The sequence below is a fragment of the Ornithorhynchus anatinus genome, chromosome 8 (genome assembly GCF_004115215.2).
Source record: "Ornithorhynchus anatinus isolate Pmale09 chromosome 8, mOrnAna1.pri.v4, whole genome shotgun sequence".
Lineage (NCBI taxonomy): Eukaryota > Metazoa > Chordata > Mammalia > Monotremata > Ornithorhynchidae > Ornithorhynchus > Ornithorhynchus anatinus.
Window position 1 is genome coordinate 69493698 of NC_041735.1, and position 21856 is coordinate 69515553.

The 21856-nt window shown below is 47.8% G+C and overlaps 1 protein-coding gene across 2 annotated transcripts in view; it reads left to right on the plus strand.

Annotated features, from left to right (window-relative positions):
- The first annotated feature begins 12596 nt into the window (after positions 1 to 12596).
- Positions 12597 to 21856, plus strand: part of SGCE (sarcoglycan epsilon) — a 58048-nt gene continuing 48788 nt past the window's right edge. For both annotated transcript variants that reach the window (XM_029071050.1, XM_039912886.1), the window contains exon 1: positions 12597 to 12632. The gene's annotated coding sequence lies outside the window, so the exon portion shown is untranslated. The remainder of the gene's footprint in view (positions 12633 to 21856) is intronic.

The following is a 21856-nucleotide window of genomic DNA, read 5'->3' on the forward strand; positions in this document are numbered from 1 at the left end:
TAACCTAATCTATCTCTCTGGCTGTTCATTCTCAATCTCTTTCATGGGCTCGTTCCTCTACCTTCCACCTGCTAGCTGTGGGGGTGCCTCAAGACTTAATTCTGGGTTGCCTTCTATTCTCTAGCTACATCCAATCCCTCGGAGAACTCATTCATTCTCCTGACTTTGACTACCACCTCTTTGTGGATGATACCCAAGTCTACATCTCCAGTCATGATCTCTCTCCCTCTTTGCAGTCTTGCATTTTCTCCTGCCTTTAACTTGGATGACCTACTGCTATCTGAAACCTAACCCATCCAAAACATTTTATCTTCCCATCTAAACCCTGTCCTCCCCATGATTTTCTCATCACTGTAGATAGCACCACCATTCTTTTTGTCTCACAAATCAGTCAATCAATCCTATTTATCTAATAATAATAATAATGTTGGTATTTGTTAAGCGCTTACTATGTGCAGAGCACTGTTCTAAGCACTGGGGTAGATACAGGATGATCGGGTTGTCCCACGTGAGGCTCACAGTCTTCATCCCCATTTTACAGATGAGGGAACCGAGGCCCAGAGAAGTGAAGTGATTTGCCCACAGTCACATAGCTGACAAGTGGCAGAGCCGGAATTCGAACCCATGATCTCTGACTCCCAAGCCCATGCTCTTTCTACTGAGCCACGCTGCTTCCCATCTAGCTCCTACTATATGCACAGTACTTACTAAGCACTTGGGAGAGAACAATATAACAATATAGCCGACCTGCCCACAAAAAGCTTACGGTCTAGAGGGGGAGGCAGACATCAATATACATAAATAGATTACAGATATGTACATAAGTGCTATAGGGCTGGGAGAGGGGAAGGGCAAAGGGAGCAAGTCAGGGTGATGCAGAAGGGAGTAGAAGAGAAAAGGGGAGGCTTAGTCAGGGAAGGCCTCCTGGAGGAGATGTGCCTTCAATAAGGCGTTGAAGGGGTAGGAAGTAATTGTCTGTCAGATTTGAGGAGGGAGGGCATTCCAGGCCAGAGGCAGGACATGAGCGAGGGGTCAGTGGTGAGATAGAAGAGATTGAGGGACAGTGAGAGGGTTAGCATTAGAGGAGCAAAGTTTATAGACTTGGTAGTAGCAGGAGAGTAGTGAAGGGAGGTAGAGAGAGGCAAGGTGATAGAGTTCCTTAAAGCCAATGGTGAGAAGTTTTTGTTTGATATGGAGCTGTATGGGCAACCACTGGAATTTTTTGAGGAGTGGGTAGACATGTCCTGAAGGTTTCTGGAAAAAAGTGATCCGGGCAGCAGAGTGAAGTATGGACTGGAGTGGGGAGAGGCAGGGGGCTGGGAGGTCAGCAAGGAGGCTGATGCAGTCATCTAGGTGGGATAGGATGAGTGATTGTATTAATGTGGCAGCAATTTGGAAGGAGCGGAAAGGACAGATTTTAGCAATGTTGTGAAGGTGGGACCAGCCAAACCGATGGATTGAATAAGTGGGTTGAATGAGAGAAAGGAGTCAAGGATAATGCCAAGGTTATGGATTTGGGAGACAAGAAGAATGGTGGTGCCGTCCACAATAATGGGAAAGTCAGGGGGAGGACAGAGTTTGGGTGGGAAGATAAGGAGTTCTATTTTGGACATGTTCATTCATTCATTCAATCATTTATTGAGCGCTTACTGTGTGCAGAGCACTGTACTAAGTACTTGGAATGTACAATTCGGCAACAGATAGAGACAATCGCTGCCCAACAACGGGCTCACAGTCTAAGCGGGGGAGACAGACAACAAAACAAAACAAGTAGTCAGGCATCAATACCATCAAGATATATAGAATCATAGGTATATATAAATCATAGATATATACACATCATTATTAAAATAGAGTAATAAATAATATATACAAATATGCACAAGTGCTCTTGGGAGGGGGGGTAAGAGGGAAGAGCAGAGCGAGGGAGTGGAGGAACGGGGAGGGGAGGAGGGGCAGAGGGAAAGGGAGGACTAAGGGGTCGGAAGGTCATCCAAGCAGAGATGTGTTGAAGACAAGAGGAAAATGTGAAACTGCAGAGAGGGAGAGCTATCAGGGCTGGAGATGTAGATTTGGATATCATCCACATAGAGGTGGTAGTGAAGCCATGGGAGCGAATGAGTTCTCCAAGGGAGTGGGTGTAGATGGAGAATAGAAAGGGACCCAAAACTGAACCTTGAGGGACTCCCACAATTAGGGGGTGGGAGGCAGAGAAGGAGCCCGCGAAGGAGACCGAGAATGAATGGCCAGAGACATAAGACGAGAACTAGGAGAGGACAGTCAGTGAAGCCAAAGTTGGATAATGTTTTCAGGAGAAGGAGGTGATTCACAGTGTTGAAGGCAACTGAGAGATAGAGAGGATTAGGATGGAGTAGAGGCTGTTGGATTTGGCAAAAAGGAGATCATTGGTGACTTTTGAGAGGATGGTTTCTGTGGAGTGAAGGGGATGGAGGCCAGATTGGAGGGCGTCAAGGAGAGAATTGGAGGAGAGGAATTTGAGACAGTGGGTGTGCACAACTCGCTGAAGGATTTTGGAGACGAACGGTAGGAGGGAGATGGGGCGATAACTGGAGGGAACCGTGGGGTGAAGGGAGGGTTTTTTTTAGGATAGGGGAGACATGGTTGTGCTTGAAATCATTGGGGAAGAAGCTGTTGGAGAGCAAACAGTTGAAGATGACTGTTAGGGAGGGAAGAAAGGAGGAGGCAAGACTTGAGGAGGGAGGATGTTTCAAGCCAGAGGTAGGACGTGGGCGAGAAGTCGGCGGCGAGATAGATGTGATCAAGGTACAGTAAGAAGGTTAACATTAGAGGAGCCTGGAACCTTGGCATTATCCTTGAGTCATCTCTCTCATTCAACCCACGTATTCAAAAGTCTGTCTGTTCAACCTTCACAACATCACTAAAATCCACCCTTTCCGTTCCAACCAAACCACTAGCAGCTATCCTAGCCTGCAGTTTGGGGGGGTTTTAATGGCATTTGTTAAGTACTTACTATGTGCCTGGCACTGTTCTAACTTCTGGGGCAGATACGAAGTATCTTTCTTGGTTACTATATCAGCCTCCTTGATGACTTCCCTGAATCTGGTCTCTCCCCACTCGAGTCCATTCTTCACTCTACTACCCAGATCATTTTTCTACAGAAACATTCAGCCCATGTTTCCCCGCTCCTGGTTGACCACCCACCTCCGCACCAAACAGATACTCCTTCCCATCATCTTTAAAGTACTCAATCACCTTACCCCCTCCTACCTCTCTTAGCTGCTGCTCTCCTACTTCAACCCAACCCACAAATTTCATTCCTCTGTTGCCAACTTACTCACTATCTCTATCTCATCTAGCTCACCGCTGACCTCTCGCCCACATCCTGCCTCTCACCTGAAACGCCCTTCCTCTTCATAGCCGACAGACGTTCACTGTCCCCATCTTCAAAGCCTTATTGAAGGGCCCAACTCCTCCAACAGGCCTTCCCTGACTAAGCCCTCATTTTCCTTTCTCTTTTCTGCATCTCCCACTCCTCTCTGCCTCTCCCTTGCATTTGGATTTGCTCACTTTATTCACCCCTCCCTCAGCACCCAGCATTTAAGTCCATATCCGTAATTAATTTATTTGTATTAATGTCTGTTTCCCCCTCTAGACCGTCAGCTCGTTGCGGTCAGGGAACGTGTCTATCAAATCTATTACACTCTCTCAAGGGCTTAGTACGGTGCTCTGCAAATAGTAAGTGCTCGATAAATGTGATTGATTGATTTTTGGCCCACTTCCAAGTGTTTTATACCAAAAGAAGGCTGATGTTCAACCTACGTTGGACAAATTTAACCCTCTCTACCATAGTCAGCCGAGCAAGCTTCTACTTCGGCAGCATCTTGCAAAAATCAATAATCAATCAATCAATCGTATTTATCGGGCACTTAATGTGTGCAGAGCACTGTACTAAGCACAGACAAGCTCACGACGAGCTTACAGTCTGCAGGTCTAGAGGACTAGTCTATTCTAGTTTAATAATCACATTACAACTCCTTATTTAACGGATTCGGTGACATTATGTTTTGAATTACTGGAACAGAGAATAAATAATAGGTTTTTTTTTCATGCTTATTACAACAGAGTCCTGCAATTAGAAGAATTCATTATTTTTCCAGAGGTTCTGGAACAGATTCCATTTTATAATATACATCTGTGGGAATTTGTACCCCACGATACAGCTGTTCATGATATATTTCCAGTTTTGAGAATCATATTATGACTGTGTCTTGGGACAAGCCTCTGTTGACTTTCAGTCCCTGAGACAAAAGGAGCTGCCCCAAGAGAAATCCCTCATCTAACAGAGACAAATCTCTCATCTAGACAAAAGACTCCTTGTACTCACACTTGCGAATCTAAATTATGGGAAAATGTGAACAATGTGGGCAGGGGTTGTCTTTATTTGCTGCCAAATTATACTCCCCAAGCACTTAGTTCAGTGCTCTGCACACAGTAAGCACACAAAAAATATGATTGAATGAATGAATGTCAAATCATACTAGAACACAAAGTTCTCTGCCTCCCAAATTAAACCTTAAGAGCTGATTTCATCTCTTAATAATTAGAAATTCATTCATCAGTGGACTCTCAATCAATCATAATAATAATAATGTTGGTATTTATTAAGTGCTTACTATGTGCAGAGCACTGTTCTAAGCGCTGGGATATACAGGGTAATCAGGTTGTCCCACATAAGGCTCACAGTCTTAATCCTCATTTTACAGATGAGGTAACTGAGGCCCAGAGAAGTTAAGTGACTTGCCCACAGTCACACAGCTGACAAGTGGCAGAGCGGGGATTCAAACTCATGACCTCTGACTCCCAAGCCCGTGCTCTTTCCACTGAGCCACGCTGCTTCTCTATATTTATTGCACGGTTACTACATGCAGAACACTGCACATAGACCGTAAACTTGTTGTGGGTATGGAATGTGTCTGTTTATTATTATAGTGTACTTTCCCAAGCGCTTAGGACAGTGCGCTGCATCTGGTAAGCGCTCAGTAAGTATGACTGACTGAATGAATACTGTACTAAGCACCTGGCACTAAACCCACAAGGATTTTACAGTCTAGAGGGAAAAGGTGTCATTGTTCAAAGAATTCTTTGGTGCCAGTTTCCCAGTACACAGAAGTGTAAAAAACACGGGCCTGGGAATCCGAGTACCTGGTTCTAATCCCAGCTCTGTCACTTGTCTGTTGTGTGACCTTGGCCAAGTCACTTCACTTCTCTGTGCCTCGGTTCCCTCATCTGTAAATTGAGGATTAAGACTGTGAGCCCCATGCGGGACAGGGACTATGTCTTATCTAATTAACTTGTATCTACCCCAGCGCATAGTACAGTGCCTGGCAAATTGTAGGCACTTAACAAATACCATTTAAAAATTCTGATTCTAAGGTGTGCTGAAAACCCTGATTTCCGCTCTTGATTGGAAAAACGTTCTGGTTCAACACAGTCCTGACGAAGAAGTGGAAACGCAGTGATACAAAGAGAGAGGCGATAGGAAAAGCACGGGCCTGAGAGTTAGAAGGACCTGGGTTCTAATCCCTGCTCCACCGTGCCTGCTGGTTGACCTTGGGCCAGTCACTTCACTTCTCTAGGCCTTAGTTACCTCATCAGTAAAATGGGGAATAAGACTGTAAGCACCATGAGGGACAAGGACTGTGTCCAACCTGATTAGCTTGTATCCACCCCAGCGCTTAGTACAGTGTGTGGCACATAGTAAGTGCTTAACAAATACTATATTTAAAAAAGACATCCACATGACATGCTGACAATTTTGAAGGTAGCTAATCAGCCACAGAGAGCAACTGGTAAGTTGGTTCTGGGAAGACCAGGAAGGAAAGTTTTAATTGCAAAACACCCAGGCCTCTATCTTAGGTAACAGGATTTTGTCACTGCCGAAAATTAGTCTGCTGTATTTTTAGATTTCCAAGATCGTGAAGACTCTGATCATTATCATCAAAAGCAGGACTGATGAGCCCCTACTGTGTGCAAAGCACTGTATTGAGCGTTTCTAGTGTGCCGAGTGCTGAATCGGGTACTAACTGAGAAGCAGCGTGGCTCAGTGGAAAGAGCCCGGGCTTGGGAGTCAGAGGTCATGGGTTTGAATCCCCACTCTGCCACTTGTCAGCTGTGTGACTGTGGGCAAGTCACTTCACTTCTCTGGGCCTCAGTTCCCTCATCTGTAAAATGGGGATGAAGACTGTGAGCCTCACTTGGGACAACCTGATTACCCTGTATCTACCCCAGCGCTTAGAACAGTGCTCTGCACATAGTAAGTGCTTAACAAATACCAACATCATTATTATTAGTATTATCATTATTATTAACTGAATGCATGACACTGTACTGGATGTCCACGCTACTCAGAGTGCCGTACTGGACATCTACTGGATACAGAGTCCAGAGGGGAGGGGAGAGCTCAGTCTTGGAAGGCCTCCTGGAGGAGGTGAGCTCTCAGTAGGGCTTTGAAGAGGGGAAGAGAGTTTGGCGGATGTGAGGAGGGAGGGCGTTCCAGGTCAGCGGTAGGATGTGGTCCAGGGTCGACTTCAAAAACGTTCAGACCATGTTTCCCCACACTTCAAGAAACTCCAGCGGTTGCCCATCCACCTCCATATCAAACAAAAATTTCTCACCATTGGCTTTAAAGCTATCCATCACCTTACCCCCTCCTACTTCAACTCACTACTCTGCTACTACAACCCAGCCCGCACACTTCGTTCCACTCACGCTAACCTTCTCACTGTACCTCAATTTCATCGATCTCACCGCTGACCTCTGGGCCACATCCTACTACTGGCGTGAAACACCATCCCGCCTCATATCAGACAGATAATTGCTCTCCCCCATTTCAAAACCTTATTGAAGGCCCATCTGCTCCAAGAAGCCTTCCCTGACTAAGCCCTCCTCTTCTCCCACTCCCTTCTGTGTCACCCTGACTCGCTCCCTTCATTCATCCTCTCTCTCATCTCTACATCACATTATTATTAATCTGAATATATATATATGTAATTCATTCATTCATTCATTCAATCGTACTTATTGAGTGCTTACTGTGTGCAGAGCACCATACTAAGCACTTGGAATGTACAATTCGGCCACAGATAGAGACAATCCCTGCCCAACAACGGGCTCACTGTCTAAACGGGGAAGACAGACAGCAAAACAAAACAAGTAGACAGGCAAGTGATTCATTTACTTATTTATTTATAAATATTCTTGTCTGTCTCCCTCTCTAGGCTGACCTCACTGCAGGCAGGGAATGGGTCTGTTATTATATTGCACTCTCCCAAGTGCTTAGTACAGTGCTTTGCATAGAGTATGTGCTTAATAAATATGACTGACTGAATGAATGTTCTAAGTGTTGGGGTAGATACAAGTTAATTAGATTGGACGCAGTCCCTGTCCTTCATGGGACTCACAGTCTATATAGGAGGGTGTAGGATTGAATTTCCTTTTTTCAGATGAGGAAACTGAGGCACAGAGAACTTAACTGACTTGCCCAAAGTCACACAGCAAGCCATCACAGGTAACAGCACAAGTTAAAAATGAGTAAATGGGATAAATGCATCAATAGGCATTTATCTTAATCCACATCAGAATCATTTCTCTTGAGAAGCGGTGTGGCTTTGTGGAAGATGCACTGTCCCGGAAGCCACAGGACCTGGATCCTAATTCCAACTCCACCACTTGTTTCCTGTGCGACCTTGGGCAAGTCATTTAACTTCTCACGCTTCAGTTACCTCTTCTATAAAATGGGGATTAAGACTGAGCCCCACGTGGGACATTGACTGTGCCACTCTGTTAATTTGGTTATTTAATGGCATCTGTTAAATGCTTATTATGTGTTGAGCACTGTTCTAATTGCTGGGGTGTATCAGGCTGGACACAGTTCCTGTTTCGCATGGGGCTCACAGTCTAAATAGGAGGAAGTAGAACTTGATTGTGCTATTTGTTAAGTGCTTACTATGTGCCTGGCACTGTACTAAGCACTGGGTGGATACAAGCAAATCGGATTGGACACAGTTCCTGTCCCACCTGGGGCTCACAGACTTCGTACCCATTTTACAGTTGAGGAAACTGATTATCTTGTATCTACCCCAGCACTTAACACAGTGTTTGGGACAAAGTAAGCACTTAACAAATACCATGAAAAAAAAGCTATAGACACACAGCACATTTATTTCAGGAAGTCTCTGTAGCAGTTAGGAAACAAAAGCTTCACAGATCCCACTTCTTTCCACTTAGAAGCAGCATGGCCTAGAGCACGGGCCTGGGAGTCAGGCCATGGATTCTAATCCTGCTCCGCTTCTCTGCCGTGTGACCGTGGGCAAATTACTTCACTTCTCTGTGCCTCAGTTCCCTCATCTGTAAAATGGGGATTAAGACTGCGAGCTCTATGTGGGACAGGGACCGTGTCCAACCCTATTAGCTTGTATCTACTCCAGCACTTAGAACAGTGCGTGGCACACGGTAAGCACTTAAAAAATACCATCATTATTATTATCATTACTGAAGCACCGCTGCCTTGTTCTCTGTCAAACAAAAGGGGCTTCATTCTGAGTTTAGCTGAGGAGAGAACTGAGACTAGGCCCAGGCTTCCTGGGCCTCCAATTCCCAGCCCAGCCTGCCTATCCACAGCCCCCGTCGTGCCAGTGAAAGCAGGGTACAGGGGAAGCAGAGGCCACTTGTCTGTTACTTGACCCTGGGCAAGACACTTCACTTCTCTGTGCCTCAGTTACCTCATCTGTAAAACGGGGTTAAGACAATAATAATAATGTTGGTATTTGTTAAGCGCTTACTATGGGCCACGCACTGTTCTAAGCGCTGGGGTAGACACAGGGGAGTCAGGTTGTCCCACGTGGGGCTCACAGTCTTAATCCCCATTTTACAGATGAGGTAACTGAGGCACCGAGAAGTTAAGTGACTTGCCCAAAGTCACACAGCTGACAAGTGGCCGAGCCGGGATTCGAACCCATGACCTCTGACTCGAAAGCCCATGCTCTTTCCACTGAGCCACGCTGCTTCTCTATCTGTGTCCAACCTGATTAGCGGGTATCTGCCGCAGTGCTTAGTACAGTGCCTGGCACTGATGCATGGACTATGTCCAACTTGATTAGCTTGTATCTACCCCAGGGCTTAGTACAGTGTCTGGTACCCAGACTGAAACATGGCATCAGGGCAGCCAAGGGATGACAAGATCAAACAGTCAGTGATAATAACTGTGAACTTTCTTAGGCATTCACTATGTGTCAGGCACTGTACTGGGCAAATTGGCTTGAACGCAAGCCCCGGCCCACATGGGGCTCTCTGTTTTAATCCCCACTTTACAGACAAGGTAACTGAGGCCCAGAGAAGCGAAGTGACTTGCCCCAGGTCACACAGCAGACAAGTGGCAGAGCCAAGATTAGAACCCTGGTCCTTCTGACTTCCACACCCCTGCTCTACCACTAGACCATGCTGCTTCATCAGTAGCATTGATTGAGCACCCACTGAGTGTAGAACACTGTACCAAGTGCTTCTTTTGCTTCCTAGTAGGTGCTCAATAAATACTCATTCATTCAGTCATATTTATTGAGCACTGAATGAGCACTTACTGTGTGCAGGGCACTGTTCTAACAGCTTGGGAGAGTATAATACAACAATAAGCAGGACCATTCCCTGCCCACATTGAGCTTACAGTCTAGAGGGGGAAGATACAGCCTGCCGATGATGGTGATGAGACATTCATTGATTCAATCGGATTTATTGAGCACTTACTGTGTGCAGAGCACTGTACTAAGAGCTTGGGAGAGTGTAATACAACAATAAACAGAAACATTCCCTGCCCACAACAAGCTTACCGTCTAGAGGGGGAAGATACAGCCTGCCGATGATGGTGATGAGACATTCATTCATTCGATCGGATTTATTGAGCACTTACTGCGTGCAGAGTAATAATAATAATAATGCTGGTATTTGTTAAGCACTTACTATGTGCAGAGCACTGTTCTAAGTGCTGGGGTAGATACAGGGTAATCGGGTTGTCCCATGTGAAGCTCACAGTTAATCCCCATTTTACAGATGAGGTAACTGAGGCCCAGAGAAGAGAAGTGACTTGCCCACAGTCACACAGCTGACAAGTGGCAGAGCCGGGATTCGAACCCATGATCTCTGACTCCCAAGCCCATGCTCTTTCCACTGAGCCACGCTGCTTCTACTGCACTAAGAGCTTGGAAGAGTCCAATACAACAATAAACAGACAGATTTCCTGCCCACAATGAGCTTTGGGTCCAGATGACGATGGAGTGTCTAACTGATGTGGAGAGGAGTGGTCAACCACTAGAGGTTTCTCAGGGGGGAGACACGTGCAAAAAGACATTTTTAGAAAAAATGAAGCCACTCAAACCAAGCCATTCTCCGCCCCGTCCTCGGAAGTACGGTGTTCTGGGGCCCGGGAACTGCAGTGCAGCATCAAAGAATTGTTCACAACCCACCCGCAAACATGCACGCAAACCACTCATCCATCCATCCATCTGTCCGTCCATCCGTCCATCCATTCAGCTCTGCCATTTACCTGCTGTGTGACCTTAGGCAAGTCGCTTCACTTCTCTGGGCCTCAGTTACCTCATCTGTAAAATGGAAATTAAGACTGAAAGCCCCATGCGGGGCAAGGACTGTCTCCAACTGGATCACTTATTATCTACCCTTGCACTTAGTACATTGCCTGGTACATAGTAAATGCTTAACAAATATCACATGGTGTAGTGGATAGAGCATGGGCCTGGGAGTCAGAAGGTCATGGGTCCTAATCCCAACTCTGCCACTTGTCTGCTGTGTGGCCTTGGGCAAACTACTTAACTTCTCTGTGCCTCAGTTACCTCATCTGTAAAATGGGGATTAAAACTGTGAGCCCCATGTAGCACAACCCTATTACCTTGTATCTACCCAAGCACTTAGAACAGCGCTTGGCACATAGTAAGGGCCTAACAAATACCATCGTTATTATTCTCTGTGCCTCAGTTCCCTCATCTGTAAAATGGGGATTGAGACTGTGAGCCCAATCTGGGACAAGGACTATGTCCAACCCTATTTGCTTGTACCCACCCCAGCATTTAGTACACTGCCTGGCACATAGTAAGTACTTAACAAATACCACAATTACTATTTTTATTATTATTACTATTGTACATATCTGTAACTTTATTCATTTGTATTGACTCCCCTTCTAGACTGTAAGCTTGTCATGGGCAGGGAATGTGTCTATTGTTTTATTGTACTCTCCCAAGCGCCTAGTACAGTGCTCTAATAATAGTAGAAATAATAATAATTCATTCATTCAATCCTATTTATTGGGTGGTTACTGTGTGTAGAGCACTGTACTAAGCGCTTGGGAAAGTACAATACAACAATAAACGGTGACATTCCCTACCCTCAGTGAGCTTACAGTCTAGAAGGGGAGACGGACATTAATATAAATAACTAAATTATGGATATGGAAATAATTACTGTGGGACGGGGAGGAGGGGAGCTGAATAAAGGGAGCAAGTCAGGGAGACACAGAAAGGAGTGGGAGAAGAGGAAAGGAGGGTGCAGTCAGGGAAGGCCTAACTCCCCACTCTTGGCTTTAAAGCCGTCCATCCCCTTGCCTCTTCCTACCTCACCTCCCTTCTCTCCTTCTCCTTCGCAGCCCGGCACACTCTGCTCTTCCGCTGCCACTCACCTCCTCACTGGGCCTCATTCTCTCCTGTCCCGCCGTTGACCCCCGGCCCACATCTTGCCTCTGGCCTGGAACGCCCTCCCTCCTCAAATCCACCACGCGATCACTCTTCCTCCCTTCAAAGTCCTGCTGAAGATTCACCTCCTCCAAGAGGCCTTCCCAGACTCAGCCCCCCATTCCTCAGCTCCCCCTCCTTTCCACGTCCTTTCGACTCGCTTCCTTTGCTCTTTCCCCCCTCCGCTCCCCACAGCACTTATGTATAGAAGCAGCGTGGCTTAGTGGAAAGAGCCTGGGCTTGGGAGTCAGAGGTCATGAGTTCGAATCCCACCTCTGCCACTTGTCAGCTGTGTGACTGTGGGCAAGTCACTTCACTTCTCTGTGCCTCAGTTCCCTCATCTGTAAATTGGGGATTAACTGTGAGCCTCACATGGGACAACCTGATTACCTTGTATCTCCCCCAGCGCTTAGAACAGTGCTCTGCACATAGTAAGCGCTTAACAAATACCAACATTATTATTATTATTATCATCATCAACTGATGAATGAGGAGGGGGGAGGCTGGGGAGGGCGGCTCCCGGCCTGCCCCGCGGGAGGAGGGGGCCGTGGCTGCTTAGCAACCGTTGCCAAGAGGGAGGAGGCGAAGGATGCTGAGGGGGAGGAGGCGAAGGATGCTGAGGCGGAGACTGAGGCGGAGACTGAGGCGGGCACTGAGGCAGGCGGGGCCGGAGAGCGGCCCGGCCGAGGATGCAGCAGCCCCCGCCGCTGGAGGCCGGACGGCAAGGCCAGGACCGGAACCGGGCCCAGGCCCAGGCCCAGGCCCAGTGGCAGGACCAGAGGCAGGCCCAGGCCCAGGCCCAGAGCCAGGGGCCGGGAGGGATGGGCTCCGCCGCCGCCACCACCCTCCTGCTGACAGGTTCGTGGCCTGGGTCCGCCCCCTCCCCTGTACTAAGCGCTTCTTCCACCTCGCCCACCCTCTCCCTGGGCCCCAGGCGCTCTTCATCCCGCCTTTCCACTTCATTCCCCTTCTCCCGTTTTCCTCCCGCTTCCTCTTTCCCTCCCCTTTCTCCCTGGCTCTGCCCTCATCCCCTTTTCCTTCCTCTCTCCATTGGCCCGACCTCTCTTCTTCCCTCCCATTCTCTCCCTCTCCCAACTCCTGCCTCATTCCTTCCCCTGAGCAGGTCGGGCCTTGGCTGCTGCCTCTACCTCCCCGCTCCCTGTGCCCCGCTTCTTCCAGGGGGGCCTCCCAGCCCCAGCCCCCCATCTTGCCTCATCCTCACCCCTTCATTTATTCAGTTCACCCAGTCGTGTTTATTGAGCGTTTACTGTGTGCAAAACTCTGTACTATCTGCTTCTTCCACCTTTCCCACCCTCTCCCTGGCCCCCAGGCGCTCTTCATCCCGCCTTTCCACTTCATTCCCTTTCTCCGGTTTTCCTCCCGCTTCCTCTTTCCCTCCCCTTTCTCTCTGGCTCTGCCTTCATCCCCTTTCCCTTCCTCTCTCCATTGGCCCGGCCTCTCTTCATCCCTCCCATTCTCTCCCTCTCCCAACCCCAGCCTCATTCCTTCCCCACACCGGGCGAGGCCTTGGCTGCCGCCTCTGCCTCCCCGCTCCTAGTCCCCAGCTTCTACCTGGGGGGCCTCCCAGCCCCTCTCTGGATGGTGGGGAGGGGCAGCCTCCGTGGCCCTGTTGTTGCCTCTTCCCTGAAATATGTTCTGAGCAGCAGCCAGGCACGTAATGGAAAACATGAGTCGTTCGGATTCTTTTCCCCTCCTTTTGGCTTTCCCCATTCACACCCACCAAGAATGAAAACCAGCGTGCCCGTGGCATAAAATAATCCTCGCCGTCCACATCCCAGCGGGCAGCACGGATCCTATTTTCCCCTCGCGGTTCATATGCTGTTGGCTAAGAGCAGGGTCAAATGCGGCTCGATTATGGATATGGAGGTGTCCCTTGAAGCCGCATGGGTTGGAAAAGAGGCCCCCCAAAGGTACCCGAGCACTGCTGCTTTGAGAAGCACCAAAGTTGACTGTTTAAAAGCATTTCGTTGTAACCCTAACAGTTCTGGGTCAGATGGGCGCAACCTCCAGGGAATGTGTCTGTTTATTGTTATATCATACTCTCCCAAGCCCTCTGCACATAGTAAACACTCAATACATGCGCCTGGCTGACTCCACCGGATTGTTTTCTATTGATCTCGACAACACTGTCTCCGCTTTCATTTTGATGCCTGGTGATGGGTTTTTCATGGTATTTGTTGTTAAATGTTTACTACATGCCACGCACTGTACTAAGTGCTGGGGTAGATACTACACTTCTAGTATTTACCCTTTTAGGCTGTGAGCCTGTTGTTGGGAAGGGATTGTCTCTATCTGTTGCCGAATTGTAATAATAATAATAATAATGTTGGTATTTGTTAAGCGCTTACTATGTGCCGAGCACTGTTCTAAGCGCTGGGGTAGACATAGGGGAATCAGGTTGTCCCACGTGGGGCTCACAGTCTTAATCCCCATTTTACAGATGAGGGAACTGAGGCACAGAGAAGTTAAGTGACTTGCCCACAGTCACACAGCCGACAAGTGGCAGAGCTGGGAATTGTACTTTCCAAGCGCTTAGTACAGTGCTGTGCGCTCAGTAAGTGCTCAATAAATATGATTGAATGAATGAATACAAGCTACTCAGATTGGACACGGTCCTTGCCTCTTATGGGGCTCACAGTCTTATCCTTCTGGTGCTCACAGTCTTAATCTCCATTTTAAAGATGAGATAACTGAGGCAAAAGAGAAGTAAAGTGTCTTGCCCAAGGTCACACAGCCGACAAGCGGCAGAGCTGGGATTAGAACCCCGGTCCTTCTGACTCCCAGGCCTTACAAGATCATTGTGGGAGAAGAGGCGAATGGATCTGAAAATGAGAGAGGGCAATATCTTCATTAGGTTTCGTTTGTTTTTGGTGACTGGGTGGAAAAGAGCCTGGGCTGCGGAGTCAGAGGTCATGAGTTCGACTCCCGGCTCTGCCACTTGTCAACTGTGTGACTGTGGGCAAGTCACTTCACTTCTCTGTGCCTCAGTTCCCTCCTCTGTAAAATGGGGATTAACTGTGAGCCTCACGTGGGACAACCTGATTACCCTGTATCTACCCCAGCGCTTAGAACAGTGCTCTGCACATAATAAGCGCTTAACAAATACCAACATCATTATTATTATTATTATTATTATAAATGGGAGTAAAACCTGGGGCTTTCTGTCCAGACAAATTTTCCGATTTGTTAGGCCTCAGCCCCGATGGTGGGGCAGTATGTTCATGGTTCACTGAAGTGATGGGGCTACTGTCCTGGGTGAGAGAGGTTTGGGTGAGAAAGAGTTGAGACGACTCCAGGAGTAAGTCTTAAGCATGGCTACCATACTAACTCTCCCCCTCTTCAAAGCCCTTCTGAGAGCCCACCTCCTCCAGGAGGCCTTCCCAGACTGAGTCCTCCCTTTCCCTCTGCTCCTCCTCCCCTCCCCATTCCCCCTTCTCCCACCCTCTGCTCTTCCCCCTTCCCCTCCCCACGGCACGTGCGCGTATTTGTATATATTATTTATTACTCTATTTATTTTGTTAATGATGTGTATAGATCGATGATTCTATTTATCTTGATGATATTGATGCCAGACTTCATGTTTTGTTTGGTCAGTTTTGTTTTGTTGTCTGTCTCCCCGTTTAGACTGTGAGCCCGTTGTTGGGCAGGGATTATCTCTGTTGTGAATCGTACATTCCAAGCTCTTAGTTCAGTGCTCTGCACATAATAAGCACTCAGTAAATACGATTGAATGAATGAATAAATGAATGAGGGTCTTCCCAACCTGGGGAGCGGAAGATGAGAGATGGAGAGAGAGAGATTCTCCTTGGGATTGGCTTAGCTTCCCTCTGTGGCTCAGCAACCAGCTGCCTGGCTACTAACAGCTCTTCCCCAGAGCCACAATCCAGCCAACCACCTCTACCCCTGGGTGTGCGGGAATTAATAATGATAATTGTGGTATTCATTAAGCACTTACTATGTTCCAGCCACTGTACTAAGCACAGGGGTAGATACAAGATAATTAGGTTGCACAGAGTCTGTGTCCCACGTGGGGCTCACAGTCTGAATCCCCATTTTACAGATGAGGTCTCTGAGGCACAGAGAAGTGAAGTCACTTGCCCAAGGTCACAAAGCAGACAAGTGGGGGAGCCGGGATTAGAACCCATGACTCCCGGGCCAGCGTTCTATCCATTATGCCATCCTGCTTCTGCTGCTGATGCCGGGCCCGGTCGGGAGAAGCAGGCTGGTAAGGTCGGAAAACTAAACCTGAAAATCTCTTCCCTCAATTTAACGACATGTGAGAATGAGTGAAATGTGCAAGTCCTGTTTTTCGCCTTTCGTATTTCTGTTGGAAGATTGTTGTGTAGACACAAAGTATGGCTTCATCGATTACAGTATGATAATTATGAAAATTATAAAAGGTGAAGTGCGAACAGTTAGTTTTTGGATCTGGCCACCCCAAAATCACTTCAGTATATGTTATATGCAAGTGGTACCACGGTCTTGGAAGCAGTCTCTATTTTGGGGGCTCAGAGTATAGCACTCTCCTCTATCACTCCCTTCAGAATGGGTTGGGAATTGCCAGCTTGAAGTACGTCTACTTAATAAGAGTTTTTAATTTGGATGCTGTCCATCTGGGGAAGCCGCATGGTGTAGTGGATGGAGTAAGGGCCTGGGAGACAGAAGGTCATGGATTCCAATCCCCGCTCTGCCGCTTGTCTGCTGTGTGACCTTGGGAAAGTCACTTAACGTCTCTGTGCCGTAGTTACCTCATCTGTAAATTGGGGAATGAGACTGTGTCCCGCCTGGGACAGGGACTGGGTCCAATCCGATTTGCTTGTATCCACCCCAGCACTTAGTACAGTGCTTGGCCCCTAGGAAGCACTTAACAAATATCATTATCATTATTATTTTTACTATTATTATTATCACAGACAACTGCATTGTCATTAAGGTCACATCTCCTCCAAGAGGCCTTCCCCAATTAAATCCTCTTTTCCCCAGCTCTCTCTCCCTTCTGTGTCATCTGTGCGTTTGGATCTGTGACCTTTGGGCATTTGATGTTTGCTCCACCCTCAACCCCACAGCACTTCTATCCACATTCTTAAATGATATATTATAAATTATTTATATTATTAGCAGTCTTCCCCTCTAGACTGTAAACTCACTGTGGGCAGGGAACGTGTCTGCTAATTCTGTTGTAGTGTACTCTCCCAAGCACTTAGTAGACATAGGAAGTGTTCAATACATACCATTGATTGAGAGCTTGTTGTGAAAGAGAAAGATTCAGAAGGCAAAGCGGCATAGCTTAGTGGACAGGGGCCGACCCTGGGAGTCAGAAGGACCTGCGTTCTAATCCTGGCTCCGCCACAAGTCTGCTGTGGAACCTTGGGCAAATCAATTCACCTCTCTAGGCCTCAGTGACCTCGTCTGGAAAATGGGGATTAAGAATGTGAGCCCAGTGTGGTACAGCTTGTCAGCTGTGTGACTTTGGGCAAGTCACTTAACTTCTCGGTGCCTCAGTTACCTCATCTGTAAAATAGGGATTAAGACTTTGAGCCCCACATGGGACAACCTGATTCCTCTGTGTCTATCCCAGCGCTTAGAACAGTGCTCCGCACATAGTAAGCGCTTAACAAATACCAACGTTATTATTATTATTACAGGGACTGTGTCCAACCTGATGAACTTGTATCTACCCCAGCACTTAGAAGAGTGCTTGACATATAGTAAGTGCTTATTAAGGCAACGACTGGGCCCAGGAGGGGACATTTCTGACTGCCACTATCTGTGGGGGCGGCGACAATTTAGATGGATGTGAGCCCTCAGGTTGAGTTTGCCTCTTGTACTGCCTGGAGCTGTTTTTGACTTTTGCTCCATCGTCAAGTGGCCTGACACCAAAGCTTTACTTTAAGGAGAGCCACACCACCCTCTGCCTCAGTTGACAACACGCCGACCTTCACCGCCATTTTTTCCCAGCAGCTGCTACTGCAGCCCAGTGTGGGAGGTTGTGCCCCAAGCTCTGGGAAAAGATTTCTCTTCCTTGCCCTGCTTATACTCCCATCATCACCATCATCAATGGTACCTATTGAGTGCTTACTGGGTGCAGAGCACTGTACTAAGTTCTTGGGAAAGTACAGTGCAGCCAAGGTGGAAGACATGCTACCTGACCATAACAAGCTTACAATCTAAAGGGAGAAACAGGGATTTGGTTCAGAAGTGGCCTAGGTGTTTCGCTCTCCTCCATTGCCCACTCCTGGCCCATCTGGTAGAATTTGATTGCCCAGAACATCCTGTGGAAGCTGATGGACCGATTCACTCGGTCAATCAATCAGTCATGTTTACTGAATGCATACTACATGCAGAGCACTGTACTAAGCCCTCGGGAGTGTACAATATAACAAGTTGGTAGACCCATTCCCTACCCACAGCAAGCCTATAGTCTAGCGGGGGAGGCAGATATTAATATAAAAAAAGAATTATGGGTATGTTCATAAGTGCTTTGGGGCTGAGCTGGGGGAGGGGTGAATAAAGAGAGTAAAGCAGTCTGATACAGAAGGGAGTGGGAGAAGAGGAAAGGAGGGCTTAGGGAAGGCCTCTTGCAGGAGATTTGCCTTCAGTAAGGCTTGGAAGGTGGGAAGAGTCATTGTCTGTCGAATATGAAGAGGGAGGGCTTTCCAGGTCAGAGGAAGGACGCGGGCAAGGGGTCAGCAGGAGATTAGACGAGATCAAGGTACAGTGAATAGGTTGGCTTGAGAGGAGCTAAGTGTGCGGGCTGGGTTGGAGTAGGAGATCATTCATTTATTCATTCAATCATATTTATTGAGCACTTACTGTGTGCAGAGCACTGTACTGAGCGCTTGGAAAGAGAACAGTGAGGAAAGGTAGGAAAAGGAGAGCTGGCAGTGCTTTAAAGCCAACAGTAAGGAGGTTTTGTTTGATGCGAAGGTAGATGGACAACCACTGGATGTCAGATCCTTGTTGGTGATGACCCAAGGCCGCCAGGTGACGAGGGTGTCCCACAGAAGGCCCTGGTGGGGCCGGCGGACTGCTCTGGCCGTTGGCCGGGCTGCCGGGGACCAGTCCAGATTCATTCATTCATTCAATAGTATTTACTGAGCGCTTACTTTGTGCAGAGCACTGTACTAAGCACTTGGAATGTACAAATCGGCAACAGATAGAGACAGTCCCTGCCCACTGATGGGCTTACAGTCTAAGCCCGTCTAAGCCAGTCTAAGACAATCCAGATGGCACAGTCTCCTGGGCGGTTGGTGATCCTCACTGACCAGAGACCTTCAACCTGGTCTGGAGCTTGGGGCCCTAACCTCTGCCTGATGGCCTCACAAAGGAAAGGCCCAACTCTATTCCATTTTCTACTGCTTTGCTGATGAGGTGGCCATTTTTTAATGATATTTGTTAAGTGCTCACTGTGTGCCAGGCACTGTACTAGGCACTGGGGTAGATACGAAAGAATCAGGTTCGATGCAGGGCGTGTCCCACATGGAGCTCACAGTCTTAACTCCCATTTTACAGATGAGGGAACTGAGGCCCAGAGAAGTCAAGTGGCTTGCCCAAGGTCACGCAGCCGACCAGTGGCAGAGTAGGATTAGGACCTAGGTCCTTCTGACTCCCAGGTCCCTGCTCTAACCACTAGACCACACTGCTTCTCATTAAGCCATTAAACCAGTTTACCACCTGGGCAGCAGAATTCAGAGGAGTCAGTAAAATCCTCAGATTGGGATAAGATCCCTGGGATGCAGTTGTGTTTCCTCCTGGCTTTTTTTTGTGGAGAGAAGAAAAGTTTTCCAGGCACAGACCTAGGAGACTGCGGCAACCTCTGCTAAACCAGCCTGGCATACAAAGACGAGGACTGGAGTAGAGATTCTCAGAGCAGAGATTTCAAAAGGTCCCCAGAATGGCTAAGAGACTGCCCCAGTGGTGATTAGCTGGGAGAACTGGACTGTGACCTGAAGTTTCAAGCAGGTGCAGGGGTGAAGGACAGAGGAAAGATGGTAGAGGAACAGCACGGGCGGAAGAAGAAGAGGGAGCTAGGTGGGGGGCGAGGGGTGGGGGGCAAGAGAGGTGCCAGGGCTTACCAGCCTGGATCCATTTACAACAGTTGGGAAGATGAGAAGCAGAAGGCCTAGTGGAAAGAGAACAGACCTGGGGGTCAGAGGACCTGGGTCCTAACTCTGCCACTTGTCTGCCGTGGGACCTTGGGCAAGTCACTTTACTTCTCTGGGCCTCAGTTTCCTCATCGGTAAAATGGGGATTTTTTTAAAGGCATTTGCCAAGCACTTACTATGTGCCAGGCACTGTAATAATAATAATGATAATTATGGCATTTGTTAAGTGCTTACTATGTGCCAAGCACTGTTCTAAGCCTGGAGTAGATACAAGGCGATCAGGTTGGACACAGCCCCTGTCCCACATGGGGCTTTCACTCTTAATCCCCATTTCATAGATGAGGAAACCGAGGCACTGAGAAGCGAAATGACTTGCTCAAGGCCACAAAGAAGACAAGTGGCGGAGCAGGGATTAGAACCCATGACTTTCTGATTCCCAGGCCCGGGCTCTAGCCACTCCACCACACTGCTTCTAAGAGGCGCCATACTAAGTTCTGGGATAGATATAAGATAATCAAAATGGATACAGTCCCTATCCCATGTAAGACTCACAGTCTTAATCCACTGCTTCTGCCCAACCTGATTACTTTGTATCTATCTCAGTGCTTATAATACAGTGCCTGGCATATAGTAAGCACTTAACAAATATTATTAAAAAAACCCCAATAACTTTGATGACTTTCTCCAGATCTGGAGCCCGGAGGGGGGCTCTATGAAGTCTAAAGATTTGATAGTAAATAATTTTTTTAAATGGTGTTTATTAAGCACTTTCAAAGTAGCAAGCACTGTTGTACGGGCTGGAGGAGATACAAAATACTCATTATCATCATCATCAGTGGTATTTATTGAGCACTTATTGAGCACTGTACTAAGCCCTTGGGATAATACAACAAGCTTACAACAAGCTTATAGTCTAGAAGAGGAGATAGATATTATTATGAATACATAATTTATAGGTATAATAATAATGTTGGTATTTGTTAAGCGCTTACTATGGGCAGAGCATTGTTCTAAGCGCTGGGGTAGATACAGGGGAATCAGGTTGTCCCACGTGAGGCTCACAGTTAATCCCCATTTTACAGATGAGGTAACTGAGGCACAGAGAAGTTAAGTGACTTGCCCACAGTCACACAGCTGACAAGTGGCAGAGCAGGGATTCGAACTCATGACCTCTGACTCCCAAGCCCGTGCTCTTTCCACTGAGCCACGCTGCTTCTCACATAAGTGCTATGGGTTTGAGGGTGGCGTGCATGTCAAACGCCCAAAGTTCACAGATTTAGATCTGCTTCCGCCCAACCTGTAGGTGATGCAGAAGGGAGAGGGAGACAAGGAAAAAAAGGGCTTGATCCTGGAAGGCCTCTTGGAGGAGATGTGATCTTAATAATGCTTTGAAGTTGGAAAGAATGGTGGTCCAGCTTTTGTGGGGAGGGAGTGGTTTGGGGAGCGATGTGGGCAAGGTGTCATCAGTGAGACAGATAAGATTGGGGTACAATGAACAAGCTGGCGCTAGAGGAGTGAAGTGTGTGGACTGGGTTATAGTAGGAAATCAGCGAGGTGAGGTAGGAGAAGGCGAGCTGATGGAGAGACAGGAGGCAGGGAGCTCCGCAAAGAGGCGGATGCAGTTGTAATTAGATCAGACACAGACCCTACCCCACACAGGGCTCACCGTCTTGGGGGAGAAAGAGCAGATGGGGAAACTGAGGTCTGAAGAGCCTAAATGACTCTTCCAAGGTCACACAGCAGCCTCAGGGCAGACGGGGCCTAGAACCCCAGTCTTCTGACTCCCAGTCCCCTGCTCTTTCCTTTAGGCCACAGAGGAGAGAGGTCTCGAAGTCACTTTTGTATTTCCGACATGCCATGATACAGTCTAAAGCCACACAGGGCTTTCAGGAGCGTGATCGCTAGCGCCGTTCTAAAGCCGATGGGCTAAAAAGCTTGCCAGCCACAGACCAAATA